Source organism: Spea bombifrons, chromosome 2 (assembly GCF_027358695.1).
Source record: "Spea bombifrons isolate aSpeBom1 chromosome 2, aSpeBom1.2.pri, whole genome shotgun sequence".
In the NCBI taxonomy this organism is placed as follows: domain Eukaryota; kingdom Metazoa; phylum Chordata; class Amphibia; order Anura; family Pelobatidae; genus Spea; species Spea bombifrons.
This window is the reverse complement of record NC_071088.1, coordinates 132848320-132866397: the sequence shown is the minus strand read 5'-3', so window position 1 is coordinate 132866397 and position 18078 is coordinate 132848320. Positions and strand designations below refer to the sequence as shown.

The 18078-nt window shown below is 40.2% G+C and overlaps 1 protein-coding gene across 1 annotated transcript in view; it reads left to right on the top strand.

The window, feature by feature from the left end:
* The first annotated feature begins 1148 nt into the window (after positions 1-1148).
* The window catches only part of FAT3 (FAT atypical cadherin 3), a 259360-nt gene continuing 242430 nt past the window's right edge, over positions 1149-18078 (top strand). The window contains exon 1 of the mRNA XM_053456544.1: positions 1149-1414. The gene's annotated coding sequence lies outside the window, so the exon portion shown is untranslated. The remainder of the gene's footprint in view (positions 1415-18078) is intronic.

Sequence of the window (18078 nt, the reverse complement as noted above, 5' to 3'; positions counted from 1 at the left end):
TCTCATTGGGGAAGCAGCGCGTCGGCTGGAGTTTGTTTATGTATAATTTATTTTATATATTTGCATTACAAATCACTTTGCTCTCAGGGCCCTAAAAAAACTAGGCTAATCCTGAGAAAGGTGGAAAAACAACTAAAAATAAGCATTTTTTTTAGCATTAAAGCTAGCATTATTAGCTATATATTTGGTTTACAAATATAATAGTGCGTGGTAATAATTATCAAGAACCCGTCCCTGAAGAAGACTAATGAGGAAGAGTATCTTTATTACTCACTAAGACCTGGCTTGTACAGCGCTTCAGACGATGATGGCCCTATACAAATAAAAAAAGAAGAATGAACAATACTATTCTATAATTAAAGGGAATTTATATCATTGTGATTATTATCCCCATCTCCGTGTAAATCAATATCACTGTTCCTCTACCAGTTACAGAAATCCTTCTTAAATATAAAATCATGTATTATAATTAATAAGAATACTGATAATTAGAATACATTTTAACCATTTGAATACCAAAGAGTTTAATCATTTAGCAGCCTTCTGCCGGTCAGCGTTATTGGAAAATAAATATTCCCCATCCTTGGGGCTTTAAGTGTTAAAATGAAGCCTTTTTTTTCTTAATAAATGTTTAAAAATCAACCTAAATCGGATGAGAAAGCCAGAAAACGTTAATGGTCGTACCGTTAACTAGCCTTTAATAAATCCTTGCAACATGATCACAGATTTCTCGATATCGTCAGCGCGTGTCTCTGTTCTTTGGCAATAGCTGAGTGCACGGCTCCTCCAGAAGCTGCAGCGGCAGAGATCTGACTTTGTATCTTTGAGTGATCTACAGCTTGGTGGTCCCTAGAAAAGAACGAGCGCAAAAAAAGGAGAAAGAGAAAGAAGTAACCAAGTCGCTACAGTGCCAATTAGACTGTAAGCTCCACGGGACAGGGATCTTCTTTCCTAATGTATTCATACCTATTGCACCCCAGCCAGGTCCGCAGACTACGTTACTTATTATCCGGCAGTGTTTTTTTTCTACCTCCCCTTTATTATACTGTAAACTGGAAAGTGCTAAGTAAATCTATTAACGCTCAATAAATTTAGACATACGTGCGGAAAGGAGGGACAGACAAAAAGAAGAGAGCGAGGGAGGGAGGAATGGAAGTGAAGGCGAGATGCAGGCAGGGTTCCCCAGTAGGCTGCGCTGTGATTAGTGGGTTGGGAATTATCCGTGTAGCAGAGGCTGGAGCTATAGGCAGGATCACAGTGTATAGGCAGCCACAGCACCGGGGCTGCGCGCGTGCGATCTGACCTGGGAGACCAGCATGGCAAAGCCTTCTACCTTCTAATGGGTATTTACTAACATCTAATGCACAGATCTGCCCCCAGCTCTCAAGGAAGAGTGGATTGACAGCAGCTCTTGGTATGTGCTTTTATTGCCTGCCTGCCTGCCTGCTTGCCTTTTGTGTTATGTTTTATGTATCCGCTGCACATTGTAGCACATGGAAAGTTTCCACCTTTGCCCGGGTAAGGATTGAAACTTTGTATCACGGAAGACGGGGGTCGGGGCAGCCCCTGCCTGCCGTTTGCTTGGTGTGGCCATCACTTGCCTGCCTGTCAAAAGCACACAACTGGGCTACTGTATATGCAGGTGCTTTTCACAGGCTGCATCAGCATGGTCTGTGTCACTAGAGATCCACAGCCAGCGCTTGATCTGTGGCTCCATACATACTGTGGGGATGTATAGTGTTAATACACAATTATGCCCTTGCTTTTATTCATTCCTTAAGTGGGGTTTAATGTATAATGTATTAAATGTATATATGCAATCGCAAGGTATATACAGATTAAAGTGCATTTCATTCTAATGTATGGCTATATGTGTATATATGTGTTCATGTGCGTGTGTATCTGTATATATATATATATATATATATATATATATATATATATATATGTGTGTGTGTGTTTATGTTTCTATATCAATAATCATAATATTTTTATTTAATATATTTTTTTTTATATTTTATTTTTATATATTTAAACCTGAGTCATTATATATATATATATATATATATATATATATATATATGTCATGACCTAGGTTTAATATATGTTGTCTGTTGTATCAGTTAATAGGCAATTTTTTTTTCCAGACACGATTTCCCAAAGCACGCAGAAATGGTTAATAATCATTCCTATACGTAGGGCAGTCGTAATGTCCATAGTGAGCGGTATATTATCCGCTGCCCGGAGCATTAATTGCCCAGCGTAAAATGCTTTTTTTTATTGAAAAGTCAGACCACCGGACCCCCCCCCTTTATTTAAATGAAAGTTTCTCGGTCTGGTGGGTGAATGATGGCTACCGTTGACACCATGCAGTGTCATACATGGAGAAGAGTAATTCACAAGGGCAAAGAGATTTAGTGAACTCTTAAACCTCACTGTTTGCTGACTTGTTCTCCGAGCCAGCCCCCCCCCCAGCGTTGCAGCCCCGGTGCTCCCCTCTGAGCTGCTCTGCATGCAGGGGCATTCTTTTGTAAGGTGCTGCTAGGGTCAAGGGTACAATAACCCTAATCCTCCCCCCATCCGGGACAGGACATGGTGAATATGTAACAAACCGCTGCCTACTGTGTGTCACATGCAAAAAATATTTTGGAAATCTCCCAAATATCTTGACAGGCAAACCAGCAGGTTAGAAGAAGTACTCGTGAATGAAATTAACCCTCGTATAGCACCTCGGAGCAGTAACGGTACTCTTAGTCATTCAGATGCTTGCAGCCTTGGCACATAACTGGTTAAGAATTTCTAGCGGCGATCCTTACTTTTTGCCAGAAGGTTGCGGAACACACAAACGCACGCGTACTGCATTCCTTCATTCACCTAAACAGTTAATATTTAACTACTCAGCAGGCTAAACAATATATTACAGCACGTGGTGTTGACGGCCACCATCTCCCGCAGCGGAGGGGTTAATTTGTACCATCTTTTTGCGAAATATTGAAATGCTTGTATTTGTCTTAATTCAGCTATTTTCCATGCGATTCGGTAGCACTTGCCTTTTTTTTGCTGACGATGCAATAGAATGTATTGTAATGTTTTGAGGGGAGTTTTTTCCCCCCGTGGAAGAGAATGGGTTAAATTTGTATCGCTTGAGCGGGTTTTTCTCTGTTCTTTTACTTAACAGTTGCCTTTAATTGGGAGCATGGGGGGGGGGGTTGAGATGGATGATGGAGGGGGATGGGATGAGAAACTTTAGTTTTCAAACCAGTTAATTTATTCAGAGATTGTCCCAGATATCCGTTTTTTGCTGTTAGAGAGAGCGGGACGCGCTCTGATTTTTTTTGTTTTTTTTTACTTGGGCGTTCATGGTCTTTTTATTTGATTTTTTTTTAGCACAGTAGCAAAGCGAGGTTTCATCTTGAATATTTTGGGTGCGCTTTGATATCCGATTCAGTAGCCGAGCCCAATCCCTCGTGTATATCGGCATAAAGAGAATGTGGGTTTCCCTGGCGTAGAATGCGCGACTCTTAACAAGATCTGGCTGCCAGGGAGAGAGCTCCAAATTAGAGACACAATCTAATATTTAAATAAAAATAACGTCTAAAAAAAATACTTACATTTTGAAATCGTATTCTCGGACGTTACTAAGGAAAACAACTTCTGCTTCACTTTTTTTTTTTGTTTAGTTTTTTTTGCAAGTCAGTTTCTACGGTTACGGGGTAATTCATTGAAAAGTGATCTGGTATCAGGATATATCCACCCACTGGGTACATGTGGCTTCAACGGCTGAGCGTGGGGACTGTTCTGCTGTCCATTTGCTGAACACCATTCTGTTTTTTTCCTTTAACCCTTTCAGTGGAAGCAGACAATGTCCCGCATGGGTTAAATATTGAATAGAGTGTGCGTGGTGGATAAAGGCTGACGTTCTCATTCTTAGAGATTGTAATACGCACAACTTTTTGGGGTGAATTCTGTGACCCGCGAGCTTGCAGCTGAGCTGAATGTTTCATCTCCCCGACACGAATGTATGTTTTGATGGACAACCCCTGTCGAGCTTCGCTTCCAGGAATCTAGCAATATCACTCTTTTTTCTTGCAGGTGCAGCTTACTAGCCGTTCATAATGCACTAAAATCTTTAACTTTCTGGTAAACTCTGCCGTTTTAAAAAAAACTTTAACTGAGTGGGTGGTAGATAAATGGAATTTAAACATGCATGGGATAGGCATACGGCTCCTGAAGCTGAGACGAGACCAAGAACGGTGTATGGACTCAAACCCCTATCACTCCTGGTCCTTTGTGGAATCGGGACCCACCAAGGCCATTTTCAGTGATTCTTATAAACGGTACATTTGACTTGGAAAAAAATTGTAAAATGATGACAAATCGCTTAAAAAAAAAAAAGTGTAATTATGGCCCCAGTTAATGCCACTAATACAAAAGGTGGAGAACACTGAGGATATAGAACATGCAATATATTGTATTATTATTATTATTGGGGTGGTGGGCAGATTGCAACCAAAATATTTTCTTTTGAAGGCTTTTTTCTTTTAAGTAGCGGTTTTATTTTATTCCGTGCAGCATGTTTTGTCTTAGGAGATATCTGCAGTCAGTCGACCAACTGTTTGGGTTATTAAAATGGATTTCTCTCCCCCCCCCCAATGTCTTCTGTACTAGTTGCCATAGTAACCAGAGATGCTACAACTTACTATCTAGGAACCAAATGCTGAAATGTTACAAACCTAGCATTATGGAAATTGCACGCGTAGCAGCTTTTGGTCGCGAGTGGGATCCTTTAAGCTACAATCTCGTTTTCGAGACATGGCGGTTATAGAGAACTTTTACCATCACTACTTTTAGAATAAGTACATTGATTTATGTGCTTTTTTGAGAAATATTGTGTTTAGAAGTTTCCTTCATGGAGGCCGGGATCGGCGGCAGCCTGTGGCAGAGCCAGAATTACCTAATCAATTTTCTGTCCTTTCCTTTTCTTCACCCCAAACGTTACTAAGGCTGCTTGAACCAATCAACCTCAATCAGAAACCTAACAAACGAGTTAATGTTGGGGGGAAACCAAGCAGATCCTGAGAACAGGAAGTTAAGATGGCCGTCCCCATAGTATGCACATAATGTGGGCTTCAGACGTCCCATTATTATTTTATACTGCATATATATTATATATGTGTATACACTATATAACAATACCTGGAAACTTTTGGGCTCCAGCTACCCGGAACCCACCCTTGTAGGACATGACACTACCCGATGATGTAATGGGCATTTCTGCTGATGTCGCTGGACACACCACCAGTTAAGGGGGAAACGGACCAGTAGTGGGGCATGTCAGGACCCCGGTTCCGCAACCTGGAGGATTTAGGTTTCGACTCAGGGGGCTCGAGCCAAACCTGGAAAGTTCCCAGGGTATGTGTATGACCAAAAGTGTGTGTACATTCCTCTTATTGTTGAGTTTAGGTGCTTTAGTCACAACAGGTGTATAAAATAAAGCCCATAGGCGGCCATCTCCACAGACAAATATCGGCAGACAAACGGGTCGTACTGAAGAGCTCAGTGACTTTAAATGTGGAGCTGCCATGGGATGCCATCGGTGCCACAAGTCAGTTTCTGAAGTTTCTGCCCTAATAGATCTGCCCCGGTCCTCTGTGATTGCTGTTATTGGAAGCGTTCAGGAATAACAACAGGTTAGCCACGAAGCGGTAGACCACCCATACCCACTGAGCGGGGTAGCAGTGTTGTGACATCACATCATGTGTAGCCCGTAATATGTGTGCCTGGCTGTGATGTCACTCATGGAACACACTTATGCAGTCCCATTTTCCAACACATTTCACAGTTTTGTGTTCCGAGTCTCTTTGGGTCCAGCAGAGGCTTTTATGCCTATTGGTGAGAACCTTCAAGAAAATTACATCGTTTCAGTTGCTTTTAGTACTTCCTTTGGCATTTATGTGGAAATAATAGATGAAAATTACATTTTGTTGGTGGTTTTGTATATTTTTTACCACTATATCACGTGATAGGATGTCTAGTCTGCTCTAAACTAGTTATCGCTGAATAGCTTAATTTATCAAGGAAAACAAATAAAAAAAAAAAAACTTTGAAAATTGTCCCGGCCTCCAACAGGGGAAAACGTGCCCAGTCCCCGGCGCTCAAAAGGTTAAAATGTATGTGAGCAGTTAGAAAGAAAGACCTTGCTAAGCATTTTCGTAAAAAACCTATGGAAGAGATAATCTATAGGGTTAAACTGGACCCCATCATGTTCCTTTATTGTAATAACTGTATTGTAGATACCCTCTAGACACCCGGTTAATTTTAAGTCCGGATATCGGTGCTGATGTCATTCAGACCTTAATTCTTTAGAATGGTTTGAAATGTATTCCTAGACGACTAAAACACTCTCCTTTAATACATATATATATTATTTTGTAAAACAAAATCTTACAAGCTGTCTTTTTCTGTTATGTTTGAAATCTATCTTCTGGATCTGCCTAATTACAGGCACTTGGGTGCTAACGCTTGTCACAGCTTGTGCTGCTTTGTAACAAATTGAGAGAAAGCTCAGAGCAATCTTGCAAATCATCAAAATGAACCAAAATTCCTCAAAATGTTTTTACATATTTTGCAAGTGTTGGAATTTATTTTATTGCCTTTCCTCACCTCTAGTCTGCTTATCACAAAACGTCACTGGAATTATAGTAAGTATAGTATGGAATTCCAGCCATGCGCGCTTTAAATTTCTGTTGTGTCCCTTTAGCAGGATCCCCCCATATGAATTTACCCCCGAGCTTAAAGCCAGGCATGTGATGTGTTCGGCCAAACGCATCTCCTTGTGCGTTATATACGTACCTGGGAGCTGTAAGGCTCCGGCTACCCAGAGTCCCGTATTGTTCCGGTGGTGACCCATAGGAGCAGCCCGGAAAGTTCCCAGATATGGCTATACCTGTGCGCATGCATGGAACATACTCCCATTGATTTTAATAAAAGCATTTTCTTGCCACGGATTGGCTGCTTGAAGCAGCCAATCAGCAGCAAGAATTTCCAGATCACAGAGGAGGAAGTCAGAGAACGTTGCGGTCAGCATCGCCGTCACATGCTTATAGGTTATAAAATGAACAGGCTTTCTTTTCAGCCAATTAATATGTCTGACTTCCCATGCTTATCGACCAAGCCTAACAAAGTAAAAACTAAAACAATTCCGCAAGGAACGGCCCACTGGCATCATCAGGAAGATCAACCTGCGCGAGCAGGTCATTTAACCAACCGGTTCCTTGAGTTTTTCATGGAATTGGGCAGATTTCCATATCGAGGTTGATTCAGTAGAGTCGATTTTCATCTTTAAAGCTCCAATGGAGGTCTCTTCATTGGTTTGACAGCTCCCTAGGCCGGTCAGGGTCGATCGGAGGATCTCCCCAAAAGGAGCACGATACCCACTGCCTTCTAAAGCACGATGGTGGGACAGGTACTATGATGGCGTATGTTACTTTCTTATTTTTTATAACCTTAGTAATTGATGTAAACAAACATACAAACCATTTTATTATTATTATTTATTGTTTTATATAGCGCCATCAAATTCCGTAGCGCTGTACGTCTCTTCATGATATTAGGTATTTTCACTGCGCCCTATTGTAACAGCGCTACAGAATCCGCTGGCGCTATATCAATATAATGTAATAATGCAATTTTTCCACGTAGCCCATGGAATCGATAATTACGATGTTTGCCAAAAATCCCAATTTAATACAAACTACGAATTCAATCCCTTCTGATAGAAAGTCAGATATTGTCATCTACTTTGACTTTACGCTATATATATATACGGCTAGGAGAAGCTAAACAGAGCCGCGCTGTCAAAAGCTTGTTGCCAAAATATGATGTGTACTTGTCAAAGAAATATCTATTTCAGAAAAACGCGCCGGTACAGGAGGTAAGAGTTCAGAAAAATAATACCATCGCCCCCTCCCCACCCAGTTTTATTTTGTTTGGCTCTTGTTTATGGAGGAACATCGACGATGCGCCCCCCGAATGGTAATTAGATAGAAACTTGGAAAAATATTGTTAAAGGCGCGTAAATGTGCCATCGCAAAACGGGAAGTTATTATCTCGGGGGATCTTAATAGAAATGAAGTACTCGAGTTAGCATCTGGCAATTACAAATCTGCTGATCGTCGCCGAAACGAATGGCACAACATTAAAGAGAAATTACCCGTTCACCTAAATAAAATGCTATTGTTCACATACCTTGGGCTTTTTACAAAATGATTACCAATAATAATAATACAGAAAAAAAGCAAAAAATAATAGAGCCAAATATTTGTTAATAAATACGTTATTTTTTGCGCTTCCATTGCTTTCCTACAAGCATTCCTCGAACAATAAAAAGGAATATAAGTACTTACAAACGACTTTCCCTTTAATAATGGCAATAATATTTCATCACACGTCATATACATGGCTGCAAGCAAAAGGTACTTTGAACCCAAGGGGGGCGATCCGTCCGTTGTATAGAAATAGTTCTACGTTTTCCTTTAGAGTCTTATAAAAAGTCACATTTTCTGCAAGGAATTATTTAGCCATGGTTAGCGTGATGAGCTGGTGAGACGGGGACTCTAAAAGAGAATAAGAATATACGTTAAGTATTATCATATGATAAAATCGTTACGGTAACTGTTACTGTCTCTCTTGGAACATGGGCCTAATTTACAAGGTTCACAGGAGGGTAACAATAGAATTCAGGAAGAAAGATGAAGCAGGCGCAGGCAGGAGTCCAAGGTCGGATGGGGTAGGTCATGTAAAGGGGAGGAACAAGCTGAACACTTAAGATTTATGTGATTTAAGAAATAAAATATAGTAAAGCAAAGCCAGAACAAATGGCAGGGAAGGATTGTAGGTGAGGTAAAGGGCATGTTGTCGCAAAAGAAAAAATGCTTTACAATGCAGAACGGAACAAAGGAAGCAGGTGTGTTAGATGGGAATTAATGGGGGTTTCACGAAATAGAGGAGATAAGCACGGAGCGTCTCACAAATGTACGTGTTTTTTGGGTAGCCATTTTATTTAAAATAATTTAAAACAGCTATGGATTATTTTTTGAACGGATATTGCCATATCACTAATTACAATAATAATAATAATAATAATAATACATTATTATTTGTAGTATTAATATATTATTATTTTGATTTTGATTTTAATTATTATTATTATTTTTTATTATATTTATGTGCAGTAAAAGTAATGGAAAAATAGAAGACTAAATAAACCTGGGTATCATGTATACGTTTCTGACGATGCAATGAACCATCAACATGAAGCTCCTGTGTTGTGGGGGGTGCTGGCCGAAAAAAATGGGCAAGATGGAAGGCATGGCAACCTTGTGGGCCACTCAGGGGAGATCAGAGCATTTCCCCAACCTGCGCATGATCCCCACAGCCCGCAAAAGCAGGACAATGGGGCAGCAAACTTAGACAGAAGGACAATGCCCCAAAATCAAGACTGTCCCAAGAAAACCAGGACTGTTGGGGAGTATGATGGAACCACTTGTGCCACTCTAACTCTACCCAGATTGTGTGTGACATAGCTAGAAAACTTGCTGCATGTGCATCTTAACCCCTTAAGGACAATGGGCGGTCCCTAAACCCATTGAAAACAATGCATTTTAAGCCCGTACATGTACGGGCTGTGTCATTAAGGGATTATTATCAGATGAAACACTAGAGGATAGTAGTACCTTTAAAAAATGTAGTACCAAATGTGTCCTAAGTTGACTTATAGACATTAATCGCTCCATTTTCAGCCTTACGTGCTTTCTATATGCCACAAAGCAAACTACTTTAAACGAGAATAATAGTTTGGGGGGAAAGTTTCCCACAGCGTTACTCAAGCAAAAAGCAATTGGATCAACCATTTTCCAATCAGTGAACAAAAAAAAGACACAAATATCAAAAGCAGGGCATAATTTTATTCCGACTTAACAACGCCTTTCACCGTAACATAAATTGGACGGACGCAGTCTATGGTTTTCGAGGACGTCTGCGTAGTTGTAGACTACAAATAACCGCCGGATTAGAACACAGAGCTGAATGGAACCTCAGGAAAATTATATATTTTGCTCTTCAGAGGGAGTAGTAAATATGTGGATTTTTTTTCTTCTTCATTTGTTCGAACGTAATTACATACTTTCTGGATTTGATGCTTGTGCTATGTTTAAGTGTAGGGTGAAACACAATATTCCTTCTAAGTAGAGGTTGGGAACGTAGAAGACCGTGGTGGCATCATGAGGGTTAGAGGTCGCGTGGTCCATGATGTGAATTATATGGCATGTATCTTGCTTGTCAACTGTTATTTAGTTGCAGCGCACTATCATTAAGCATCCTCAAGCACAATGAAGTGAACTTGAAAATACCAGAACATAGTTGTCTCTATACCCGCAAAGGAATGCCAAGTATTTTTTTTCCCCCTGAAATATATTATTTATGTGTTTTGGAACTTATTGCACAATAAGAACCATCTGTGTTTCCTTAGCCACAAACAATATAAAAGGGGTGATGAAAAGAATTACTTTTCTGATACATATAGCGTTGCCATATCAACACTTGCATCGTTTGAATACATTTTGAGAAGGTTTTATTGGTATATCATAATACAAATATTGATGTGTAGGAATGAAGAAAAGAAAAGATTTAGAAAAGGTGGATGGGAAAGGCGGCGTTAGACCCACATAAGGGTGGATGGGAAGGTGGTGTTACTTCCAATATGGGTGGATGGAATGGTGGTGTTAGTGCCAGAAAGTGTGGATGGGAAGGTGGCGTTTGTCTCAATAAGGGTGGATGGAAAGGTCCTATTAGTTCCAATAAGTGTGGATAGAATTGTGGTGTTAGGGCCAGAAATGATGGATGGAAAGGTGGTGTTAATTTCAATAAGCGTGGATAGAATGGTTAGTGCCAGAAAGGGTGGATGGGAAGGTGGCATTAGTCCCAATAAGGGTGGATGGGAAGGTGGTGTTAGTGCCAGAAAGGGTGGATGGGAAGGTTATGTTGGGGTTGTCAGGGCATGGAGGTCTGGAATCTTAGTTGTTGAGATAAGTAGTTGCTCATCCACGAGCCATAAAAAACGATGTAGTTAGTTCACTTGGTCTTGCTAATGCATGCATTTGATTTTAGACATGGTGGTTATGTTAGGGTAGTTCCATAAAGCCACCAGTTTCACCTGGTAAATAAACGTATCTAAGCTAAGTACTCTAGCGCTTTGGTCAAAAACGATAAAATATTCTGTGAACATGTTGACCTGGATGGCTCCACCACATCCGACTCCAGCCTTATTGTTTCTGAGTGACATTAATGGTCATTAACATTGTGATCAGCCGATAATCCCTCTCCCGTAATGACGTATCTACTTCGTTTGTTGGAGAGGAACCATGAAAAACGTTCACTAAAGTGTCTGATGACAAGTGGGTGATGCCAAACCTAATAGAATATTTGTTTACAATTTGATTTTCAAAATCCATCCCCAAATAATTATGGTGGCCCATCACTTCAGCTTAGGAAATAAAGAATACTTTATATTCTATAAAAGAATGTAGTAAAGGTTTCCCTGGGCAACTTTTACCTTCTGGCTCGTGAGAATTCAGAATCCCCTGCTGTCTATCTTGTTGCATTTCACGAGTTACTCCAAATGTTAAAGCACATACAAGACTATCTATAATTTCATTACGTGTTTGCGTAGGTAGTTGGATGTACCATTTTTCTCCGACTTAATAGGGAATAACATATGTCAGAAGAAACTGCTGACCACAGAGGTTTCTTGGTTCAGGAGCTTGATTAGAAATCCATGGCAGTTGTTCAAGATACCAGCATTAAGCAGAGCAACATGGTTTATCATTAATATTGTGCCAGATATATTGTATCAAGCAGCTTTTCATTTAATAAAAAGGAGGAACATCTGTCCGGAATCTAATACACAGAGCCAAGTTTATTTTCAGCCGTTATCAGCGCGTTGGTAAATATGGAAGGTCAGGGACTCCCATGTGAATTTCAAAATCTGATTTTTCTAATCTGCTCTCTAAATGATTTTTTTTTAGCAAAAAAAAAATTCCAGTGGAATTTCAGTAAAATAATTTTCACCTCAGCTGACTGACCGCTGGTGTTTCCAATGGAGGTTGGAAGTGCTGTTTATCTCAAGTTCTTCTGATGCCTGTCGGCAGAATTGATATGTTCTTGCAGTAACTTATGAAAGTGGTGGGAATTTTTCATGGATGACTTGGTTTCTTCAGTTGAAACATAGGCCTAGGGCCAGTGGCCCACTGGGATTGTGCCCCTTGGCCAGTCCATGCCTGCTCCCATAGACAATGAAACCAACATTTGTTGGTCATTATATTGCGTGGTGATGTGGATCAAACAGAGAAATGTAGACTTCGATGGCAGCTCATCAATTCTGACCATTCAAGACTTGGGTCTTCATCTGTCCTTGATCTTGTCTTTGATTCAGGACTCCCTTACTGTATTAACCTCTACCGCTTATGATAGGAGGCTGTTCCATTTATCTACCACCCTCTTAGAAAAGAGAAGAAAACGTCCTGACCTTACATCTAAATTACTGACCTTCTAGTTTTTAGACCATGACCTCTTGTTAGAACATTTCTTCTTCTTTGAGGAAACTGTGGTTGAGGAATGTGTCCCTTGTGGCTACAAGAAAGATACATTTCAATATTATTATTATTATTATTATCCTTTATTTATATAGCGCCAACAGTTTACGCAGCGCTTAATACAATACATAAATTCAAGGGATATGACAAGACAAGAATTGACAGACTAAGACAAACCGATACATTAGGTGGAGAGAGCCCGGCTCGCAAGCTTACAATCTAGAGGGAAATGGGGTGACAAACATAAGGCATAGAGAAACATAAGGCATGAGGTCAGAAATGTACGGAGGAGCAGTATTGTGGATGGCCTTAAATGTAAGTACCAGGATCTTAAATTTAATTCTAAAGGTAATTGGGAGCCAGTGGAGGGATTCACAGAGGGGGGAAGCAGAAGAGGAGCGACGTGCAAGGAAGATGAGCCTAGCATTTAGGATAGACTGTAGAGGAGAGAGTCGAGACAGTGGAGTGCCAACCAGAAGAGTGTTGCAGTAGTCAAGACGGGAAATGATAAGGGAATGAACCAGGGTTTTTGTGGATTCTTGGGTGAGGAATGGGCGGATACGAGAGATGTTTTTTAGGTGCAAGCGGCAGGATCTGGCGAGGGACTGAATGTGAGGGATGAAGGAGAGGTTTGAGTCAAGGATGACCCCAAGGCATCGGGCCTGGTTAGTAGGAGAGATAGTCGTGTTGTTAATGGTGATAGAGAATTCAGGTAGTGGAGATGGAGGGGGGGGAAGATAATGAGTTCAGTTTTAGAAAGATTAAGTTTCAGGTAGTGTTGTGACATCCATGAAGAAATAGCAGACAAACAATTGGTAATACGGGACAGGAGAGATGGAGAGAGTCCTAACTGTTACATGATGCACTACTCGTTATGCCCTGTTTAGCCATTGTACAGGGCTGCAGAACGTGAAGGGGTTATATATAACAATAATAATAATTGATCCACATTACTCCAACAAGAGGGCAGCGAGTACAAATGGAAGCTCTGGAAGAAAATGTATTTGCTTTCAGTAAAAAAAATCAATAACATAAGCAGCGTATTTTTCTTGTCACATTTTCCTCCATAATTACAGTATTTATTATTGTGGGTTTTTTTTTTTTAAAGAAGGCCTGAAAGTTTTTCAGAGAAAAAAAATATGTAGGATGTAACAAAAAATGGTATCTTTTATGACATATTTTTTATTTAAATTATACAAAAATTGCAGGTGGTTTTAATATAATTGGCACCAGCATGACATCATTGTCATCTTTAATTATTTTTTTTCTGTACAAACGGAGGCAGTTATTACATTAATATTACATAACTAAATATTTTGATAGTAACATAACCCTTATCACCCTTGCCATGCCAATAAAATTCAAGGCAGATGTTTTCTTCTTGAACGCACAGGGATGGCTTGTAGTCACATACCTCCCAACAGTCCTGGTATTCGCAGGACTGTACAATACCGTTGATTTCATTTCCTAAACTAAATTTGTAATGCAAACACTAGAGATGAATATGTATTCATCTGCAAGATAATTGAAAGTTATTGCGTGTGTAATATATTAAAATAAAGACGTTTTAAGGACCGGAGAACGCTGCGGTTTCCGTAAGATCACAAGTGAGTTTTTATGGTGTTGCTAATTGCAAGATAATCTTCCAAGAAGTCAACAAGATCATTTACATTTTGCTTCAAATTGTAAATAAGTATAAGCGGTATATATTTCAAATGTTAATGAAGATGTGTTAAACCGCCGTTATCCGCGAGGTCCATGAGGCTTACCTAAATATTTTATCTGCAAATCTTCTTTTCGCAGGGAAGCTTAGATATTCAGAGGATCAGCGCTCTGTTCCTTGTTATCAGAAGCTAAACCGGTTATCTGATCGTGGACCCATAGAGGGGGCAGTCACTTGCCTTCTCCATGATCTGATAACGTACTTACTCATTAACCCTTCTATAAAATCAACATCTCTCCCGCTGCTGGAAGATCCCCCCATTAAAGTGTTATAACTCATAATAGAAGAATCGGGCTATTAATCCGTGACGGTTGTCCCCGGGGGTAACAGCATTATACTACATCACTATCTAATGATAAGATTGAGCAATATCTTATATACATATATATATAATATTTCTCGAATCTCCGAGTCGAAGGAGCGGTGTTGCGGCATTGTGGTACGGTATGCCCTACTCCCTGACCACTTCCCCTCCAACAATTCTGTGTGTCACACTGACATTAGCGGGACCGCCCTCAACATCAACAGGACCTCCTACCTGCATCGCGCAAGGGTGGGCTCCTGGTAGCCGGAGCCAGAAAGTTCCCAGTTATGCCTGGATAGTTTTGGGAAATTTGGAATCAATCAAAGCATCAAAAGATGGCCATGCAGGAGATGCAATGAAGGTCTGTTCTGCAACAACCCACACCGGGTGCAGGCAGTTGAGGAGATCCTCTGATCTCCTCAACTCCTCCATGTCTCTCACTTTGAGCAAAAGTGGAAGAGTTGGGCAGCTACCCAGGAAAATGAGAAGTGTCCTACAAAAACTGTGGCCGTTGATAGGTATGTCCTTATGCCATAGTAATCCTTTCAATGAAATAACCTTACATATTAGTGATTAGATGTAACAAAATTGGGTCGTAGTAGAAGATATTATGAAGAGCAACCAACCAAAACAGTGTTATCATTATAATATTTGTCCATTATGTGTAATGTGCCATCTTGATCACTAGAGATGCAGTGTGTGTACCAAGCATTGTATATGCCACGATGATAATGAGGAGTTTAATGTCTTCTTCTGGAACCTGTCAAAAAATAAATGTAAAGTAGACTAACGTAATGAAACATTTGCAACAACGGGCACATAGAATAGCAATGCATCCATCACTCATCATTTCTGATTGGTGTATTCCAATATCTGAAAAAGTTGGACTAGAAAATGTATTAAAGCCGGAGGGCGAACATTAAAAAGAATTCTGCCAATTTAAATTGGAAGTGATTTAGAGTTGTATCAATGCATTTGGTAAACATTCCATTAAATAAAACATTTATTAGGCATAAAGTGCAGACACGATGCCTTTTCATTTATTATTTCATATTGTATAAAACCATTATGGTTGTTGTATTAACTTCTGTAACAAACCCAGGTGTTCATAACCTGTTAATTCTTCTATTAAAATGAATTATTTGCCGTTGCTAATGATTAGATGAGATCCAAAAGCTTGATTATACAACATGGACATCTACGTTGGGCCATCTCCAACAATATATCACCTCTCCCTTACCTGCTCTTTATAGGTGGCAGAAAGGGACGTGGCTCGGTTAAGGAATTATGGCTTGGTGCCTATAGATGTGATAGGGGTGGTTGGTGGTGGGACCTAGGTGGGTAGCAGCTAGAGCCAAACATCACTCCTCACGATGTCCTGGACCTCTCACACTGCTTTGAAGACCTGGCAAAACCCGGATCATGGTAAATAGCACCTACCATAGCAATGTTGGATGACATTTTATACCTCCCAAGTGACCTTCTTAATGATGGAGAGTTCTTCATCACAACTCATAACCATCTGTCCCTCCATCGTGCCCTTTTAGAAGCTCATAACGTCTCTATTTTCTTGTCCTTCAACATAAAACGCACAATATTGTGTATGTACAACCAAAATGTGCTTATGTATTAAATTCAGAATTAATCAGCTGTGAGTAATTCATAAAAGCCACATAAAAATCCCCATCGCCTCGAGACACAACGATCATGGCCATTATTTTCAGGGATTAGCGGAGCAAACTACTAGCCGTGTTTCAGCGAGAGATACCTCCATATTACTTAGTCAAGGTTTATCTATTAGAGTACCCAGTCCCTGCGCATGCAGGTACACCTGTGGACCTAGTGGGCTTTTTTTCCCATTGGGGCCAGCATTACGGTTGAACCCAGTGTCACCCCGTCGTGCCGTTGGGAAAGTATGAGATGAGGGGTTTAGCAGCCATGCTGAGTATTAGAGCAACCCTGCCGAAAGGGGTTCATTCTTTACATCAACCAGAAATGCTGACATTACTGTTCCTTTAAATTCGCTGACCTCGATTATACGTTCCGTTATTGGAGGAAATATAAGCGGTAATTCTAGTTAAAGGTTTAGGAATGACTGTGGCGGGTTTTCCATAATGTGACGGGTTACTCATCGCTGTTGAAGCTATTCCACAAAATGACATGTCTTCGGGCCGTGCCACGACCCATAAAAAAAAAAAATAATGTTAATACTCAAAGTTTTATCTCTTAAGTGGAGCGATACTTCGTGTCACTTCGGGTTTATGAATGACTGCGCGCGCGCGCATGAATATGTATGACACTGCATAGGATGGGTGCGTATGAATACAGCTTCTGCATGCGAGACAAGAGTCACGCGGATGTCATTGACTACGCAGCATTTAGGAGCAATTTAAAAAAATCTACACAACGCACACTGATTTTTTACTTTTATATATATATATATATATATATATATATATATATATATATATATATATACTATTATTGTTATTTATTGTTTTATATAGCACCATCATATTCCATAGCGCTGTGCAGTGGGTAGAGAGAACATAACAATCTGACTTAGAGAAACAACAGACATCTCCCTGTATAATTTATATATTTATGTATCATATTAAATCAAATCGAGCCAGGTGGCAATGGTTTAGAGCCAGAAATGGTTTCCAATGTTATTGCGACCTTTTAAGAAATATTTTAGTACCGAGAAAAGATCATGAATTCTGCCAATAAAAAAAAAAAAACAACCTAAAACAACAAAAAGTGTTGGATAGAAGAAACGTTTCATTGGAAGTGTAGAGACCTATATGGGAGAGAGAAATGTATAATTCAGGGCAAATTGTAAAGCACGAGAAGGACAATGTATTCTAGATAGGATCTTTATGGTAGGACACTGTAGAGATTATGGACCTCATAGAAGCTAAACGTCTGTGAAATGTCCTCTATAACTCATTTTACTGCCCACCCCAGAACTTATTCCCAAAGTTCCCAATGGGCACCAATGACTTTAACAAGCTTGGGCATGGAGACCCTTATCCCTGTACAGATATTCTGCCTGTTCCAACAACTCAATAGAGGACACCACAGTTCTTTAGACACACGCTGACACCGGGACCACAAGATGAGACGTGATGGAGAACGCACATGCTAAGCCAGAAGGCAGGGCAAGAGGTGAGCAGCAGGAACTAGGAGCAAAAACCCCCCAAAAGAGCATTGCCATCATCCGCACACGTACTCAGCATGCACTCATTATGACACAAATTCACGCTGTGATCCAGAGCACGTTATGTACACAAAAGTGGTATTATCTCCATAGCAACTAATGGAATCTTCCATTGGTTTCTGTGGTAATCACCTTTCAAGCTTTGCTCCTGAATGCAATCCATGTGCATAAAAGACTCCAA